Genomic DNA, 13,923 nt, shown 5'->3' with positions numbered 1-13,923 from the left:
TTGTATAACACTGATATATTCAAGAAAGAGAAAGTATTCACGTACCTTCATATTTTTGAAGCCAGAAATTTAAAACATGGTTATTTGTTGTTTCATATTATAGTTTAATTGATGAAAGGTTGTCTTTAGTCGCTTTGCTTTTGTTGAAATTAATTGCATATCAATAATTTGAAAATTATTCTATTCAGGGATGCGAATGAAGAAAAAGTTGACCATAATATTTGGAAATGAGACCGGCTTTTTTCCTCAATTTGAATTTGCTGTTATCTTTTATCTTTTCAGAATAGTTCTGCTTACAACCACTCAATTTGTGTCATTTTTTAAAAAGAAGGCCGCCTCATTTATATGTTGTACAGAGAGGTGTCATCAGTAAAATAATTTTGGGGGAGTCTAAAGACCTTCGGGAATATTACTGAAACACAATCTAGGACCTTTTTCTCCATTTCTTCTCCAATCTGATATGACCCTTTTAAAATAAAAAGCACACAACTAGCACGGCCATGTGTTGGGAGTAACTTGAAGTATACGTAGAACTAAATGACTTGATTAACGTGGTTCATTGCCAGCAGCCATTTCCCTGCTGCTCAGTGAAAGATTAAGTCCACCTTAATGTGAAACACAAGTTTTACTGAAGAAAGACAGACAACAGAAGTGTCGGGTCTTTTATTTGAAGGGAAAATTAGCCACACTGCTGCAGCAGAGCTTTTTAGTTGCTTGCGCCTCTCCTTCAAAGCATTTTAATGAATTACAGTTAACACGAAACCATGTCAAACAAGGAGCCACCCAGAGTCCCTTGGTTGAGTTGGGCGTCTACAGAAATTGAATGAATAAATAAATAAAATTTCTGCAGATAGTGATGCCTTGGTAGGAGGGTATTTGGTGGTGCTTTCATTCGTGCAAATAGCTGTTCCAATACATCTATTCTTGGTAGGCTGACTTTAAGTCTAGAGTCTAGAAGTACATTTTGTTTTCTTTTCTTCTTTAATAGAACTTTGGAGATGTCTATTGAAGCTGGGTGGAGAGTTTCAAAGAGGTAGAGAGAAAAAAACAAGTTGTCCAAAAGAGGAAAGAGACACATATTGTTTCAGAGGAAGCTTTCAGCTGCTCCTAGGAGCTGCAGAGGATGGAACTGGTTTGCTTGTAGTAGGGAAAGTGTAAATATACATCACCGCCAGCCATGGGTAGATCGTTGCAAGCCCATGCTAATTGTCATGGAACTACTGTTAAAAGTATTTACAAAGTTGTCAGTCTGACTGCCTCTTTCTATTTGGTTTAGCTATGCTGCGTTGTGAGGTCCTTGGTGTTCTCTGCGTTTGGTTGCTTTTTTGCAGATGTTCATTACTGAACTTGGTAACATCACCAATGGCACCAAGGACCCCACAACTTAAACCTGAGCTACAAATTATTTTCTATTAATGCTGTATTGCTTTAGGGAGTGAGCTTGGGAAACAGACTGGTGGCTGCAATTCCTTTCCAATAAAACTGCTGTGGTAATTTGCAGTGTATATGGTAGGTATGTGTGTTTATTACTGCTTTAGTGTTAAGTGAACAGATTGCTCCTCTTTTCCCAATCACTTTGCATTAGGGCCGGCCTTCCAGCATCTGAAAAACAATGTAAAGGAGGTTTGCTCTATTCAGACTTCCTAAGTTTTAAATAAATAAATGAAGCCTTTTAAAATCTTTTGTAGGTTGTTACTTAATCCAAATGATGAGCCACGGTGGCGCAGTGTTAGAGTGCAGTACTGCAGACTACTTCTGCTGACTGCTGGCTGCCTGCAATTTTGCACATTGAATCTCACCAGGCTCAAGGTTGACTCAGCCTTCCAGCTTTCTGAGGTGGGTAAAATGAGGGCCCAAATTGTTGGGAGCAATATGCTGACTCTGTAAACCGCTTAGAGAGGGCTGTAAAGCGGTATATAAGTCTATGTGCTATTGCTATATTCCAAAAAGTGTAACTCAGAACTGAGTTACATGTTTAGAGTTCATGTGACTTCAGACACATGGACCAAATGTAGTCCTCAGACACTTAAAAGTTCTCCAGTTTGACTCTGGGCCATTTTTTAGTTGACCTAAAGAATGATAGTGATGCTATTGCTATCAGTTGATCTCAAAGGATTGGTAAAGTCTATGAGTTAAAGAAAAGTTGAGCAGCCAATACGGACAAGTTCTGGGAGAAGGAAATTGTTTGAAAATATAACTTGTCTTGGCAATTAGATTTTAGAAATGCCGTACATTTTGTTCCCTTTCATTTTTAGATCACCATGTTGCTTCTGTTGTTCTTATTTCCCAGTATGAATACTGTGTTGTATATGTGATGATTGTTATTGATTTGGGAAGGTGCTCATCTCAGATTTCTGTGACATTTAGTCTGGAGTTAGTTTCCTTTCTTCTTCTTCACATTGTCCTGCTTTCTTCCCACTCTGGACCCTACTTAATTACACAAACAGAGATCTACCTACCGGTAGTATTATTTTGCCTTTTCCATTGTCTCCTGTTTTGGATTTTATTGAACATTATCTATATCTGTTTTCTTATGCCAATTTCATACATTGGAACAATTTCTGGTTATAAACCCAGTGGGAGACTTGCTGTGTCTTGACTTTTGTGACTTGTGAAGCTTGACTAGTTGGTGTATAAGATCTTTTAATTTTAAATAAAACATATTATTCCATAATGTTTTAAAATATTGCACATTTTCTTAATGACCTTCTGCCAGTTTTCTGAGGCAGAAGGAAAAGGGAAACAATAAACACTTTTCTGGAATCCCAAGCCTTTATTTTCCAACATGTTATCGCCTCCAAACATCCTGAATAGGAATCTGTTTGAAGTGCTTCTTTAAAATGAAAGGGTTTGCAATTCCGGTGACCTAAATGCAATGTAGACAAATTTTTCATGCATTTTCTCTTTCCTGCTGCATTGTTATAGGAATCATTGTTATATAGAATGTGTATGTATATATCAATTTTGATTTCCTCCTGGAACAATACACTGGGAAAAAATTTAGTTGGGTCTCTTTTTATGGCTAGTGGAAGAAGTATATATAAAATGTTATTTAAGGTAATAGGATGCTTTATTGCAAGCCTTCCGTGCTAGAATCAGGAAAGGAGGAAATGGTTCCTTCCTTATTTTTTTAATATCCGATTACTCCTTTCCTGGATTTGTGCCCATACATGAATACCAGCTTAATCTGATGTAATAGTTTATGTTTAAGATTTTTTTGAATGAGCACCCTCTGTCTTCACGAAGGACATTATTATGGAGTAAATGCTGCCTTGAAATTAAAGCAAAGAGCAAGGAGTCACAACTCCATTGTAGATTTAAGTCTTCTGTAAGCTTTTAATGGGTTTATGCTAAAGGAATTAAAAGTCTTGCTCTCAGTTTATGGAGCTGCGAATAAAATGATCTTGAGGTAGAAATGCACAGATGCACCCCCTCTGCAGCAGACAGAAATAATTCATTCAATAATTTAATATTTAATGGAGACTCACATCTGCTGCATGAGGCAGCTAGAATTGTTAGCTCTTTAAGGAATGGTTAGGGGTCCCTGGCTGATGCTAGCTGGTCTCAATAAAGCTAGCAATGTTGGGATGGAAGCTCCCATAGTAATCTTGGGGGCAGTGAGGTAGAGTAGAAAGTGTTTTTTTTAAAAAAAAAAATTCCAAAAAAAGCAATAGTGAAACACTTTTATAAATATTGTTACCTCATCGTGTCCAAGAATTCAGTTTAAGGGGTACGTTTAGGCCAGGCATCAGCAACCTGTGGCTCTGGAGCCACATGTGGCTCTTTTACCCCTCTGCTGCGGCTCCCTGTCACTCAAAATATGTGTCACAACCGCCAATGTGCGTCACCCGCTGGCACACAATTTATTGAGCTTTTCAACCCCCGGTAGGCCAACCATGGATAAATCCAAGAAAAGTAAAGTTTCAGAAGAAAACAGAACATTTAATTCAACTACGTACGTACGTACATACGTACAATAACAGACCTCCGGATTTTTCGTCGGGAGGTCTTCGTCTTGAAGACCTATTTATTTCAACTAGCTGGGCTGGCTTGAGTTAAATTTTAAACTGATTTTAAATTGGATTGTTTTAATTTACGGCCAAAATATTTAATTATTTTAAACTGTTTTTAAATTTTGTATGTCCTGTCTTTTACTTTGGCTGTACACCGCCCTGAGTCCTATTTGGAGAAGGGCGGTATAGAAGTTGAAACAAACAAACAAATAAATAAATAAACTATATATGCTAGTTTTGTGGCCGCTAAAGAAATAGTCAGGCACGGGAAGGGTTTTGTGGCTCCTGGTGTTTTCTTTTCTGTAGGAAACAGGTCCAATTGGCTGTTTAAGTGTTTAAGGTTGCAGACCCCTGGTTTAGGCAATGGCATTTGCAGCTGAGCTTCCACCTTTTTCTTATGTGTTGTTTCTAAGCAAGCTGGATGACTTTGAACTTTCCTAGTCTGTGGAATCAGCGGTGGGTTGCTCCTAGTTCTGTCTGGTTCTTTAGAACCGGTAGTAAAAGCGGTGGGAGGCTCCGCCTACCTGCCCGGAAATCAGAATTGACAATCTGCGCATGCGCAGAAGCTTCTTTGCATGTGCAGAAGCATGCACAAGCGAAGTGGTGGTAAAGGTAAGTAGAACCCACTCCTGTGTGGAATATGGGCAAAAGCAAAAAAATAAATAAAAAATAATAATAATGGTGGGTTCCAATGAGCAGGTTTATGTTTCGAGGTCAGATGTCAGCCTTGTCTGCAACAATGTCCCTTTTAACCTTATCCATGTTCCTTCTGGTGAATGAGTTCTTTAGGACTGGCCTTGTGCATCATTGCAGCCATTTATAAAAATAGCCACAGCGTTCTCACTGATTCTAAATGTATTTTTTGCTCTAAAAGTTAGGAAACTCAAAAGAGCATAGCATTCTATTTGCTGCCAGTGTTCTCCATTTCCCACTTATTTTATCTCTGGAATTTTTTTCTTCTTATAAATGTTGATTATATTTTTCATATGTTTATTTGTTCATCTTCTGACAGTGAACACAGAAAGATTTTAAAAACATGGTGGGCACGGAAGACTGTGTTTGAACATTTATGTGATATTGCTATCATTCTGAAACACAAAATCTTTCAAATAATCTACTTTGCACATTCACTCATAAATCGAATCATTCAGTACTGAACGTTTTGGTATAGATTTCTAACCCCAGTTGATTAATATTTGCAGATTGGATAGCTGTTCTTCATGGTCTCTAAGTAAAGGGATGTAAGAGATCCTTTGCCTGATTTATTAAATATACAGCTCTAGATGTGAGCATATTATTTGAGTATCAAATAGCTTTTATGTTTGGAGAAAAGACTAGAGAGCCAGAATGAATCAGTGAATGGTGTGTGGTTATAGTTAGTCCTTGATTTACAACAGTTTATTTAGTGACTGCTCATAATTACAATGGCACTGAAAAAAGTGATTTATGACCATTTTTCACACTTACGACCGTTGCAGCATCACATGGTCACATGATCAACATTTAGATGCTTGGCAAGTGATTCATATTTATGGCGATTGTATTGTCCTGGGGTCAGATGATCCCTTTTGAGACCTTCTAACAAGCAAAGTCAATGGAGAAGCCAGATTCACTTAACAATGGTGTGATTAACTTAGCAACTGGACTCATTTAACAACTGTGGCAAGAAAAGTCGTAAAATGAGTCAAAACTCAATTAACAAATATCTAACAGCAACAGAAATTTTGGGTTCCAAAATTGTGGTCATAAGTCGAGGACTATCTGTATTTTTCTTATGATTATTGCTGCTAGAAGCATAAGAAAGTGGCAGTGTGGAGATAGTTAGAAAAAAACCTGAATCAAATGGGAAGACAGAATTTGGGAAAGAAAAGCAAAATAAGTTTTCCTTTACAAATTACTACATATACCGTATTTTTCTGACTATAAGATGCACCGGAGTATAAGACGCACCTTAGATTTTGGGGAGGAAAATAAGAAAAAAGCTGATTGGCGGGTGGATTGTCCTCCCAGAATACCCCCAATCAGCTGTTCCCAGAGGTGAATTTTAACAACAGGTTCGTTGGTTGTGAGCTCTGTGCCTTGCTTTTTCTGCCTCTGAAACCTCCGTTTCAGAGGTTTTTTTCTGAAGCTTCGTTTCAGAGGCTTTTTTCAGCCTCTGAAACTTCCATTTGAGTGGCTGGGTGGGACTACATTTGAAGTATAAGACACACCCAGATTTTCACCTTCTTTTTTGGGGGAAAAGGTATGTCTTACACTCCGAAAAATATGGTACATATATCAGTCAGAATACCTGTTCTAGTCTTGGATTCTTAAGAAAAATGAAAGCATTTGACTATAAAAGTACTTAAAGTACTCAAGAGTACTTGATAAAAGCAGTTTGATCTTCTTGCTAATTCTGGGAGATTTGAGGGAGAAAAAAATGCAACAGAACAAGAGCAAATGTGTGTATATTGTTTGTGTGTGTGAAATGCTAAATATGTCCTTACAAGGTTATCTCTGATAGCGTGGATAGAAATGAGTAGCAAGTGTGGCCTTCTTCCAGTTTGTTGAATTTTATAGTTATAATTTTGGCTTAGTTAGAATAATGGAAGTGGACTGTGGTGGATTTTTTTTTCACCTAGCTTTCTCCCTTTAGGAACACATTGGCAAAGATGCTACAGGAATCCAGCAGGGTTTTGAGCAGAATTTCTGACTTTCATATTTAATTAAGCATTGATATGAGGCAAGAATTATTTGAAGCTTTTGTGACTGAGCGTGACTGATGGAACAAGGAACTGGATGCCAAATGTTCTGATGTCTTCTTTTGGAGGTTGATGGAGTTCAGATTAAAAAAAACCTTTTCCTTCTGGAAAATGTCAGAGGAATTTTATCTAAAGGTAAGAGATTCTAATACCAATTTCACACTGGTCTCTTCTAGATGATGGTTGTTTCACTTACTTGTCAGTATCTCTTGATAAAACCCTCTACACCAGGGTTGTCCAATCCTCGTGACTTTAAGACCTATGGACGTCAACTCCCAGAATTCCCCAGCCAGCATCAGAATGAATTTAATAAGCACTTTTGCCTCTTTCCTACTTTTGGATCCTTTATTGGAAGAATAGGCTTCTTGGAATACATTCAACAGAAATACCTGGTCCATAATACCCTTCCATCGGACTTGGGCATGGTATTTGTTATCATCATCAAAATAAATGATAGATAGCCTGAGTAGTAATGTTACAAATTACTACTTTTCATAGAAATAATTATATTTCTGTGCTTTGTTATCCTTTCCTTCTGCCTTCATTTATAATTGCTGAGATTTCCTGATCCTTCTCAATTCTTTATGCCAAAACTGATCCTAACTCTGATTTCTTGGAAGTGCATCCAATTAAGAAAACTTGAAGTAATCCAAAATATAATTTTTGAGGAGGTACATTTCTGAGAATAAATTGTTACCTTTTTTTTTCCTTATAAAGAAGTGGTCTGCTGTCAACTTGTATATTGTTCTTGAGGAGTTAATGGCCTAATGTGACCAAGATTTGATCATATGGAATCTGTTCACATGGCAATGGTTTGAATCCATTTCACTTAGGCTGTCAAATGGACAGAGTGGCTATCATGTGAATAACATAACACTTAGCGTGTCTTTAAGGTTCAAAATAGATTTATTGTGTTCTGAATAATTCAGTTGCTCATGATTAATGCTCATGGGAAATTTCTGAAGTAAGAAGTCTTTGTGTTGTTAGCTGTAGCATCTTAATGCCATTTTAAAGAATTTATCATGGGATAGTAGAATCCTTTGAAGTAACCAGAGTTAACTACATTAGAGAGCCTCAGTTTGGATGACACCTAAACTAAACTAAATTAAGATTAGTATCAAATTAAGTTTGCATCAGTATTTCATAATAAAAAACCCAAGTTAGGTTAGTTCTATTTTCATGTAACAAATACAAATGTTTAAGAATATATTTCTGGTTTCCAGCAAAACAGAAATGCTTGCAATCCTAAGGCTTTGTGACATTTCAGTGTACAGAACCATCTGTGTTCACAATCTCTGCCTATTATGATTGCAGCTGAGACAGACTGACTGACTCCAGGAAGCTTGGCGGTACTAAAGCGTGTCCTGCATCATTCAGTGCCATGTGCAATTCACTTCTTGGGAAAATTGTGCTTGGGAAATTTGGCTTATTACTAATTCTCACTGAAACCAGTGCTGTTTTTTTGTCCACTTCCATCTTTAAAGGATGAGCACTGTGTCCTTCAGTTTTGTCAAACAGTTTAAAGCAAAAAAATGTCCTATACTATTCAGGCGAATTTATCTATAGCGGACCATTTCATTTACAACTATATGTGTTTTATACATTATTTCGCCAGCATGTGTACTTTGCACATGTAAAAAAGAAGCAGTTTCAAACATGCAAATACATCAATGAAAAAAACAAGCAATGTAATTCCTTTGAATTATATGAATGGTTGCAGGATTTGGGTTTGGCTAGTCTAGAGAAAAGAAGGACTAAGGGTGACATGATAGCAGTATTCCAGTATTCAAGAGGTTGCCACAAAGAAGAGAGGTCAATTTATTTTCCAAAGTACCAAGGGCAGAACAAGAAAGGGCAGGAGGAAAACTAATCAAAGAGAGAAGCAACCTGGAACTAAGAAAAACTTGCTAACAGTGAAGATAATAACCAGCGGAACAGCTGGCCATCAGAAGTTGTAGGTGCTTCATCACTGGAGGTTTTTAAGAAGAGACTGGACAGTCACTTGTCTGAAATGGTACAGGGTCTCCTGTTTGAGCAGGGAGTTAGACTAGAAGACCTCCAAGGTCCCTTTGTTTCTTCATTTAATACTCACTTGCCATTTTGTCACCAGACAATTTTTTTTAGTTGTATCTTGTGGAATGCAGAGTCTAGTGCTGGAGCTCCAAACGCAGGAACAAAGCTTATCCTTGAAATGTTTGCATTTTTGCCTGTTTTAGAATAGCCCCTAAACTTGTTTTGTCTAAACCTGTGAATATGAAAAACAAATTGGACACTGAAGTGAGTTCACTGATTAGATTCCAAAAAGCCGGTCTACCTCATAAACCATGGACAACATGAATGTATAAAGAAGAATAGATAGCAGTTACAGGCTGTAAAAGTGCAAGAATGTCAGACTTGGCTTAGAATTAGATGAAGAATTGATTGTTTCATGACTTGCTTTAAATTTCTGGGCTAAGCTGGATTGAAGGAAAAGTCAAACTGCCAAGAATTGAACTGAAATATCAATTCTTTTTGTCTGCTTTGACATTCTAACATGGTGAAAGAAATAACTGAGGATGAGACAGCCGATGCTGAAAAAAGAAATGGGTATAACAATATTGTACGCAAAAGGCTATAATGTGACTAACTACTGAAAAGCACTGGCACTGACATGTCTATTACATGGTTTGGCATGCGGAGGAGAAAGCACAATTCAGAAATAATTGGCAGAGCTGTATTGAGATATTGTAAATAGAAGAGCGAATTGTCACTGAATTAGACATTCTGAAAGAAGAGAATTGCAGGCCCAGGAAAGAGGATCCTAATTTCATTGTAGTGGTATTGGCCACCCAATTAGCAAAAAGCTGCTTGTTTCAGAGAAATTAAGCCATTTAACTTTACTCCGAAATAATGTACATTGTTGTTATCAGTTCTTGCCTTTACTTGTTGGAAATTAAAATAAATTAAGATTGTAGTTGTAAACCACCACAAGTGAAACACTTTTTCCAAGTAAACATAGGTGAGATTGCAGTTTTCACCCAGTAGTTTGAAAATCAATATTTTATCAATTAGAGCTTGCACTTTTGTCTCATGAGCAATGTAATTGACAAGCTTGATCCATCCTTCCTTCCTTCCTCCCTCCCTCCCTCCCTCCCTCCCTCATTATAAATTTGATCACAGTAGTTTTAAAATGACTTGCCCATTTTAATCCAATACAATTACACTTTATCTGTTTGTTATATTTTGATATATTTAATGTCCATAGTCAAGTTAAATGTTAGTCAAAGCAGACGAAATACAATAGCACTCTGGATTTTAATCCAGCAATGCAAGTTCAAATTTCAATAGCATCTAAACTTCTAAGTTGGATGCAAGTTAATATTTTAAGGAAGTCGAAAGCCAGTTTGGTCTAGTGGTTAAGTCATTAGACTAAGAACCAGGAGATTGTGAGTTCTAGTCCCATATTAGTCATGGAAACCTGCTGGGTGACTTTGAGCCAGTCCAACTCATTTCACAGGGTGATGGTTTTGGGGGAAATAAAAGAGGAAGTATTAGGTATGTTCCCACTTTGCGTTATTTATAAAGATAATTAAAGTAACTAAAAAAACACAAGCTTTCTGCTGAAAGGACTGGGTATATGCTTGCTTGGAGACAGGTGGGCTGTTTCTAGCACTGAATAAAGTAAGAAATAGATGAAATTTTGTGACCAAAATTTTCAGGCTATACCCTGTTTGGGGACCTGTGTTCAGAGTTCCCATTGATTCTGCTTTTGCTAGGACTCTAACGTTCCCTCTAAATTAATTATTTGTGTTTTCATTAATTTAATGTATGCTTGATATTTCTTTGTATTTCCTTTAAATTGTAAGTCACTTGGAGTGTTCTTTTCAGGAAGAAAGGCAAATCAATAAACAAAATCTTAAAGCAAGACAATAGGGTTTTTATAACTGATAAAAATATGTTGGTTCTTTGGTTTAGCTTAGCATGACAAATGAATTGAGAACCTGGCATTTATAAATCATAGTTTATAGTTTTTATTTATCCAGCCATTGAAACTAATTCAACAGACCAAGATAAAAACATACCGGTCTTAATGCAGGACTGAAACCTTCTCACCAATGGCTAGATTTAGCTGCCTAACACTCCTTTTAATTCCCCCAAGTATTTAATGTTTCAACAGTTTGTTAGGGGTTTTTTGGTGTTTTGGGATGATCTTAATGAGCAAAACTCTACCGTGACTGTGTCTTCTAGGTCCTATAGTCCTTTAAAATGTTGTGGAAAACCAAGTATATTTTGCAATTGATAGAAACTGTATAGTTTTGGCTTACTGAACATGCCTGTGATTCTGTGTAAGTGTTTTTTGATATGCTTCCTTAATATTAACCAGTTTACTTCAGTAGATTTTAAATAACATATCTAATGGATTGTGTCTGTATGTTTCTAACAGAAAAAATGTGTAAATAATGGATTTCTCTAAAGATTTTGCCTGGGTCTTTGAACTTGGATAAACTTTGTCAAATTCTGGAATGTGATATTTGTTTTGTCTGAGATCTGGCCAGAAGATTTTATTTAATGCACGATTCCACCCACTTTTTGTAAGAAGAAGCATTCCAAGCTGCAGAGTTAGCTTTCAGTAATGATATCTTGGAAAAGATGCCAGAAGCCAGTCTTAAGACATAATATTTAAAAATCCCTTTTCCTTGAATAATGCAAGTAAAAGACTTTTATTTAGGCTGTACATATAGTTAATCTTGCTTTTAGCATAATCATTTCAAAAGTAACACAGTGAGGTACTTTCCAACTTTCATGGAAGGGGATATAAAATACACACTTTGAAAAGACGAAAACATAATGCTTATTGTCTCAATTATTGAACCAAAAATAAGTTAACAATTCAGCTGCACTTATTCAGAGTGCTTGGAGTTATATGACTTTTTAATCTATAAATAGAACTCAAACTACATTATCAGCATAGCTGATTCTTCAGAGAAGAACAAAAATAATATTAAAAAATCAAAGCACATTCTGAAACGTAGCAAACTGCAAATATCATCCAGTAGCTTTTCTATTCCCATGAATATAGGTACCTTCTGTGTAGTCATCCTTACCTTAAGTAAGCTGAAAGTGAAAATTACAATCTGCAGGGAACGGGAGAAGCCTTGTATCCTTTACGTCCTGCCATAGTATACCTATGGACCAAACAACAGTATCAGTTTTGGTGTTGCTAGAACAGCTACTAACACCATATTATTCTACTCATTCAGTGACATAGCCTATACCAAGGGTCGGCAACCTTAAACACTCAAAGAGCCACAAAGGTCCTAATCGGAAGCCCCCATTCAATTCTGGACCCGACCAAAAGTCCAGTTTCCCGTACCATAGAGTCTCCTCCAAGTGTGGCATTCCTCTACCAGTCCTAACCGAAAGCCCTATCAATTATGGAGCCGACCATCAAGAGGGAGCCGCAGCAGAGGGATGAAAGAGCCACATGCGGCTCCAGAGCCACCGGTTGCTGACCACTGGCCTATACCATAGAGATATTTTAGTAATTGGATTAAGATATCCAGATCTCAGGCAGATTCAGTGGATCAAATCAGATATCAATATTATGGCATGTGTTTTCATTATTCCCTTGATTCTGGGCTAAGTTGAAAACAATTGTTCAAGTGCAGCTTACAAGCAAGTTAGTTGAGCAGGTGGCGGCACCAAGCTGACATTGGGGTTGATCTCAAAGTAAAGCAAGGCTGTCCTGCTTCGTGCTAAAGGGAGGGACCATTTGTGAATTCCAGAGCTGTTGGTTAGATGGCGAAAGAGCTGAGAAGAAGATAGTGCAAGCTGTTTCTTTAATGCTGCAAAGAAAACTACATGGTTGTATTCACTAGGAGTTATGAGTCACTTAGGAGTTGTGATTAACTAGAGGGAAATTTTCTTTTCAATCCAGGTTAAATAATTTACACTGGATCTGATGAATCTGTCTATAAACTATGCATAAAAATAGTTTATCAGGTCAAGACTCTGAAGTCTGAAATCATCAACTTGCACATATTAAACAAGAATGGGACTAAACCTGATCTTATGCTCTCTGGCACAGGAAGTGAATAATTTGGGCATGCTAGGCTAGCCATATGCTCCGTACCAGACACAAATCTAGGAGCACAGCCCACCCATTAATTGTATATTGTCCACGTCATATGAATTCTGTATAAACAGACTTCGATTTACATTCCACCATGCAATGCTTTAAATGTTGGCAAATCACAGCTTGAATTTTTGCAGTCATATGTATTTGTAAGAAACAGTGTTAAAACTATGGCCATGCCTTTTGACTTTAAATAATCAGGGATATCAGAATGCAGCGTGATCTTGCCTTGACTTTTGACAATCAAGTCTATTGATCCATACAATGTGAAATACATTAAAGCATTTTGGTTGGTGTGAATAGTGGCTGTACACAATAGATTGTAGGGCTGTTTTGATGGCTACTAAAAATGGAAGCTTATGCCTGTTTTGAGAATTTCATTAATGTGATATTGGTGGCCATTTAAGGAACAGAGTGCAACTGATCCTTAAAAGATAACAAGGTCTGGAAAATCAAAGACAGCATGGGCCAAGAAAAACACAATGCTTGCTTCAGAGTGTTGGACATTTTGATGAACACATGCTCACTTTTAAGCAATGTGAAAGAAAAAGCAAGATTTTCTGCCTCCCTTGTGTCTCTGGTTGGTAGAGCACAGTCTAAATCTAAAAAGCTGTGACAAATTCATGATCAAGACATCTGTGTGCCAGATATATGTGCACCATTGCTTGACTATTTAAAATGTTACATATTTCCTTTCATGCAGATCCAAAAGGTAATCACCTGGAGAAAATAATATATCAATTCAGGAAAAGTATTTTCTTAAAGCAGTATTCTTTCCTTAAGTTACTTCCAGGCTTAGTCATGCTTAGAGTGCAGTTACTGTATTGAAATCAGTAGGTCTTAAATTAATCTTGATTAATTTGCCTGCTTGGTTTAAAAGGTCCTATTCTAAGCTTGACTAATTCTGGATTATTTCTCTAGATGAATTTAATGGAGGTGGTAATTTACCACATGAGTGGTATGAATGTCATTCTTAGTACAATGTGAAATAATCTAAGTTACCTCTTTAAAAGTCAAATAATTTCAAAGCTGGAATCATTTTGGTGACTGAAAT

The 13,923-nt window shown here is 36.9% G+C and overlaps 1 protein-coding gene across 6 annotated transcripts in view; it reads left to right on the top strand.

Moving 5' to 3' along the window:
• The window catches only part of AOPEP (aminopeptidase O (putative)), a 201,905-nt gene that overhangs the window by 120,034 nt on the left and 67,948 nt on the right, over positions 1–13,923 (top strand). Inside the window, exon 14 of one of the 6 annotated variants that reach the window (XR_015732731.1) lies at positions 6,649–6,889. The exons of the other annotated variants lie outside the window; for them this stretch is intronic. The gene's annotated coding sequence lies outside the window, so the exon portion shown is untranslated. The remainder of the gene's footprint in view (positions 1–6,648; positions 6,890–13,923) is intronic. 6 annotated transcript variants of the gene reach the window in all.

The sequence above is a fragment of the Pantherophis guttatus genome, chromosome 2 (genome assembly GCF_059756535.1).
Source record: "Pantherophis guttatus breed Tessera chromosome 2, ASM5975653v1, whole genome shotgun sequence".
Classification (NCBI taxonomy): Eukaryota; Metazoa; Chordata; class Lepidosauria; order Squamata; family Colubridae; genus Pantherophis; species Pantherophis guttatus.
The sequence above is the reverse complement of the archived record's forward strand: the minus strand, read 5'-3'. Positions and strand labels throughout refer to the sequence as shown.